Source organism: Phascolarctos cinereus, unplaced genomic scaffold (genome assembly GCF_003287225.1).
Source record: "Phascolarctos cinereus isolate Bilbo 61053 unplaced genomic scaffold, phaCin_HiC Scaffold_726;HRSCAF=1367, whole genome shotgun sequence".
In the NCBI taxonomy this organism is placed as follows: Eukaryota; Metazoa; Chordata; class Mammalia; order Diprotodontia; family Phascolarctidae; genus Phascolarctos; species Phascolarctos cinereus.
The window spans coordinates 68038325-68044725 of NW_027556098.1; the positions used below are offsets into that span (position 1 = coordinate 68038325).

Sequence of the window (6401 nt, forward strand, 5' to 3'; positions counted from 1 at the left end):
CTCCATTCCCAACCTCAATTTCCTTTATCCCTTTCAAACTTTTCTTAGTCCATGTACTACTTCATTTCTTTGGGATCTTTACCCAAGCTTCTACTTCAGTACCTCAAGTACATGAGATTTCACCAGTAGGTATTGCCATCATCAAGTAGTATTAGAGATTTTTCATGCCTTCACTAAGTGTTGTGGACAAAACCTTTGTCATCTAATACAACCCCACATTGGGAAAACTCTTATGAACTTAACATAATTAAGCTGTTCTTTGGATGACTGACAGATAAGTCTATACTTTGCACTCAGATTGAGTATCTTACTACTTAAGAGTACTTGGCCACACCTTGTATTTTGCTAGGGTAGCCCTCAGACAATATTTTCTTCCATAATGTGACGTTCAACGACACTGAAACCTTTGTAGACCTAAATAGGGGAAATAGAGGTTAGGAGCTTGGAATAGAGTCAGAAAAATCTGAGCTAAATACCATCTTATTTATTAACTATTTTACCCAACTCACATAAGTTCTCTCATATTCCTCATCTGTAAAATGGGGAAGTGTGTTTTTTAAAATAAGCTCGCCGGGTTTTTGTGAACATGAAATGAGATAACATATGTAAAGCTGTATATTAATCTGAGCTATTGTTGTGTTATTAGGTTATATATTTTGACCTAAATACACTCTAACTAAGACTGTGTATATACATACAAACTGTTTGATTTTTGTTTAAGGTAATTGGTTTCTTATTTCAGATTGATTAGTGATCTTTTTTTAAATTGGACAATTCCATCAAAATGGCCAAATCAGTACTGTTAGGACTCAGTGTTTACAATATTGATAAAGTAGGTTAACAAGCATTTATTGAGTTCCTACTATGTGTGAAGCACTGTGTTAAAGCATGGAGTATACAAAGAAGTGGAAAAGATAGAACACATTATCAAGGCTTATAAAGCACTTTCCTTACAACAGCCTCGTTAACTTATGAGAGCAAGAATTTTTATTCCAGTTTTATAGATAAGGAAATTGAGTGCAAGACAGATTAAAAGAATTGCCCAAAGTCAAATGGTCACATGGTCAGACAAAAAAATTAGTCTTTCTAGTAACAAGTATAGGGCTTTTTCAATGATTAAATGATGCCTCCCATATGATAATAATGTTTGATTCAACTTATTTAAGCAATACATTCTTCATTTAGATTGTACTATTTCATCTTATTCCTTTAATTATATTTCTCCTGCTTTGTCCCTCCCTTCCTTTCCATATCAGTTTGTCTGTTGTAAATTGGACACTGATTTAGACAAGGAAAAAATTTGTGAAATTAAATGTTTTATAATAGTGCCTAGCAAAATACATTATGAACATTAAATAAACATTAAGTCATAATGATATTTGAATAAAACACAGGAAATGGAGAGAGGAAGCATAATCAGATGCAAAATGAAAAACACTGTCTTGCATTGACCCTGAGACTCACAGGGTTATGACTTGTAGATCCCTATGAAGCAGCCATACCACAAAAAGATTAGTGAATACACAGTATTTACCTTTTATATGCTGGAGACAAAGGTGGAGATTCCTAGCAAATATCAACTGTAAATTATATTTGGAACTATTTTCAATTTTTTATTTTTTCTTCCTGAATTTCAGTGCTTTATTTCTATGAGACACAGAAATCTCTAAACTCCCCTTTTTTAACACAGGTTGCTCTATCATATTGTATAAACAAAATGTTTAGAAATTGTATTAGATGTTCATTGAATCCATTATTATCTGCATGAAATTGACCATTATATTTTGTCACCTTTATTTAAAAAAGTATAGTTGTATAGTGAAATGTTTAAATGACTAAAACACACATACATTCACTCTAATCCCAATATGCATATTTTCAAAGGATTGAGAAATCACAAATAGGGAAAACAAGTTGCTTTCTAAGTACTTTGTTGGTGATTTCAAGAGTTTACACTATCCCTCTTTCAAAAGAATACAAGAACATGAGTGAAAAAGCAATTATCCTGATTTTTTTTTATATTTAGCTTTATAGTATATAGGTTATGGTTCCTAATATTAATTTTTTTCATCTGAGTATAAAACAGGTAGATATACATTATTAGCAATAATTTCCACTCCAAGCAGATCTTATTGTGTAGTATTGCCCTAATTCTTTGAAAACAAGGACTACTGCATTTTTGTCTGCATTTTTATTTTATTTTCTTTGCATTTTTAAGCACCTAGTTCACTTTCTATGCCCGTAATAAATACTTATTGGATTGGACTTACATATTTGCCCCTTACAGCTATTTGATTAACAGATGCTGTATATGTCAGTATTAATCCTTAATTGCTTAATTATAACTATTCAGATAGTAGAATGTAATAACAACTATCCTTTGTTGCTATTGAAAGTTTTTTTCATTTTTTTTACTGTCTTTCCTAGTTTTATATTTCTATATACAAATCTCTAAGAGAATATTCATCTATTGTACTCAGCCAACTTTGTAAAGCAGACCTTAATCTCTTATTTACTGTTTCCTCCAGAAGCATAGTAAATTAAGGAACTATACATACCTGGTGATCTTCTCTAGGAAGTCATGAAATAGTCACAACAAGATGAGTTTCTCCAGACTAAAAGTCAGACTTTTGCTAATCATCTAATAAATGCTGATAAATGTGCTCATATTCCAAAAACATTAAATCAATCAATAAACATCTATTAAGTTACTACTATGTGTCAGGTACTGTGCTAAGTGTTGGAGATACAATGAAATGCAAAAGACTGTCCCTGCCTTCAAGGAGTTTACCACTAATAGGGGAAGACCACACAAAAGGAAGTTGAATAGGGTAGAGAAAGTATCTGGCTAGGGGCATGGTGAAATAATCTTAAGGCATGTAGCAAGGTGAGAAATGATGAAATGACTGACTGGGGTGCCCTCCTTAAATGGAGGTTTGAGGAGCAGGTCTTTGCTCCACTCTTCAATCAGTGTGAAGTAATGAATTTTGAGTGCTAAGGCTGATTTGACCTCTCAGGGTGATGAGGTTCTTTATGACAAGGTTCCAAGAGGCAAGATGGGGAAACTCCAGGAAGCATAACCAGATGCAAAATGAAAAACATTGTCTTGCATTGACTTTTTTGCAGGATTATCAGGTGTGGATCTCTTTGACTTGGCCATACCATAAAAAGGTCAATGAACATAGAGTATTTATCTTTTATGCAAATAAAAGAATTCTGTATCCTATTATCTGGAGGTTCCAATTGATTCAGCACAGCAATTATCAGGATACTTCTGTTTTTCTGCTGTTACTCTATATAGGTTTGACTTAGAGAAGCTAACCTTCCCAGAAAACCATTACATTACTCAGAATTGTAAATATAAGATCATGCAGTAAGTCAGTTGAATATGGTTTGAAATTAGGCTTAGAAAAAGAGAATGGAGGCATTTCCCCTTTGGCTCTTGAGCCGACCTGCTCTCTCCACACCACCTGTTTCTTCTCTCTACCTGTACCCATCTTGGTAGGGAAGGGCCCCACGCTTGCTTGCCTGGGAGATATGCTGAAGACTGTATGCGTTCTGAAGGGTGATGGCCCCATGCAAAGGCACAATCTACTTTGAGCAGAAGTAGGCTGGGGAGCCTGTGGAAATCCGGGGAAGTATTACAGGATTAGCTGAAGGAAATCATGGATTCCATGTCTGTGAATTTGCCGCCAACACTCAAGGATGTACCAGTTCAGGGGCTCACTTTAATTCTCATTCCAAAAAAACATGGTGGACCAAATGTGATGAAAGGCATGTTGGAGATGTTGGCAATGTGAGTGCTGACAAAGAAGGTGTGGCAAAAGAGTCTATCAAAAAATATCTAATTGAATTTTCAGGACCAATGTCTATCATTGAAAGCTGATGACTTGAGCAAAGGGGGAAATGCAGAGAGTGAAAAGATGGGAAATGCTGGACCTCGCCTAACTTGTGGTATAATTGTGATTGCTAAGTAAATGATTTTCCTAGGATATAGCTCAGGTACCTAGGAACACAAAGATGTAGATGATTACATGTAGAAACATACTTGGCAAGATCACTAAACACTAATCTTAACTCAAAAAAAAAAAAGAAAATGAGACGGGAATGGTGTCAGAACACTTGGTTTTTAAGAGTTCTACCACTAACTTGTTAAGAGACCTTTATTATTTTATAACCTCTGTTTATTCTCCTCATATGTCACTAGGGAGAGGGAAAGAAAATAATTAAATTGCAGTAGATGACCATTTACACTTCCAGCCCTTACATTTATTCCATGAATCTGATATATTTCAATTGACAGAAATTATGAAATGCTTAATATGTGCAAGGCCTTATGCTAAGCTCTGAGGGACACAAAGGCAAGAATGATGTAGTCATTGACCAAAAGGAATTTACTTAATTATAGTAAGGACCAAAACTTTAGACATAAAGAAAACCATAAGCCCTCTTTTGGGTATTCTATACTGACTTTTCAGCATTTCAGATTTATTGTTGTTGAGAACACGGAAAAGTCCAGGGGGAAAAAAAGCTCAATAAAATATATTATACCTACCATGCAATCATAAACTCTATGGAACCAATTATCAATAAACAAATGAAGGGTCAGTAGCATAGTAGGGAGAAAGCAATAGCTTATGGAAACAACTGGCAATAGCCATGAATGCAGTTCATCTGGGTCTATTACTTTTGTTGTTATGTGACTGGTGATCACGTAATTACAAACCAGAAAGCTCATAAAGGATTTTGTGTGCTGAGGCATTCTGTTTCTGTAGCACATGGGTTCCCTTCCTCATGTATTTCTGTCTTTGAGACAGGCACTAGAAAGATGTGTCTTGTCATTGTGTTTCCAGGAGATAAAGGGCCCTTGAAGGAAGAGGAGCTAATCTGTCTATCACTGGGTGTTAAAAAGGAACTTGAGAATTATCTAAAGCTGGTTGGTTTCCTGGATTGATGGCTATTAATAAAAATTAGCCTTAGGGCAGGCTAATTAGACTCTTGCCTGAGATAGTGCCTCTCCGATTTTTCCTTCCTCTTCTATCAAGGGAATATGCCTGGAGAAGAGGACAGTACTATGATGTTTGTTTTCTTTCCCCTCAGTCATTATTACTCTAAGTCAAGGGCTTAGTTTACTGCTAGCTTAATACTACAACTCACTGAAAAAGCCATACTGAAGCTAAAATCCAACCCTCCCTCCACCACCCCCTATCCCACACAATCAGTTTCCAATTCACTGTATTTTGTGGGCATTCTGCTTTTGGCTTCAGGAATTTGAGTCAGGAATTTGACTTATTTAAATCTTGCAGCCTTTATTCTCCGTAATATGGTATATTGGACCCAACTAGCTGGTGTTCATCTCCCTCATCATCCCTACAAAATTAAAATTCATAGATAAGAAAATCCATGGGGCAGCTAGGTGGAGCAGTGGATAGTGCTCTGGCCTTGAAGTCAGGAGGACCTGAGTTCAAATCTGGCCTCAGACACACAACATGTACTGTGTGACCCTGGGCAAGTCACTTAACCCCAATTGCCTAGCAAAAAAGAAAGAAAGAAAGAAAGAAAGAAAGAAAGAAAGAAAGAAAGAAAGAAAGAAAGAAAGAAAGAAAGAAAGAAAATCCAGCCACCTCAATTCTAATGACAAACTTTTTGCCCTTGAGTATTGGTTACTAGCATCTCTTCAATCATCCATATTTCATACCTGTGTTTGGCCAGTATTATCCCTTGTAACTCCTCTCTTCTCTTCCTAACAAAAAAAAATTGGACAAGATGACCTCTGATCTACAGTTGTCTAATCCTTGTTCTCCTGTACTCTACTCTACTCTACTTTATTTTCCTATCCTACTCTATTTTCCGTCACTGACATATATTTAGGGTAATTTTTAAAGGACAGATATTTTCTTCTTGACTATCACAACATTCTGAAGCTCACACAACAAATCAAAGCACTTTTGAAATAGATTCCCAGAAGCTTCCTAATTTAAAAAAAATAACTGAAGGTTGTCATATAGACTTCTGATAGTTATTTGTAGGTTATAAAACTGGAAGTGTTTCTCCCAGAGACCTAAAATACTAAGCTGACACTTACTCCCAAGTTTATTGTTATATCATTGAGCAAGATTGTTTAAATCTGATCAAATAAAATTGAACCTGTTTCATAAACCTATTTCACTGCATTACTGATTGGATTATACAGTGCCACCAACCCTACACAGCTAGATAATGATTCAACTAACCACTACATAGCTTTCATATGAATGCAGAGTTGTAGTTCTGATCTCAGTAAAAAGGAGATTACATGCAAAATTTTTGTTACATTTAAGAAGGAATTTTTACCTAAAATAATCCTCCTTTCCACAATTCCAAGATCACCTCCCTTCATAATCTTGCATTGGTTCAAACAA

At 35.4% G+C, this 6401-nt stretch overlaps 1 pseudogene; it reads left to right on the forward strand.

Annotated features, from left to right (window-relative positions):
* Nucleotides 1-3537: 3537 nt before the first annotated feature.
* On the forward strand, nt 3538-3977 carry LOC110198768 (superoxide dismutase [Cu-Zn] pseudogene; annotated as a pseudogene).
* The last annotated feature ends 2424 nt before the right edge of the window (nt 3978-6401 follow it).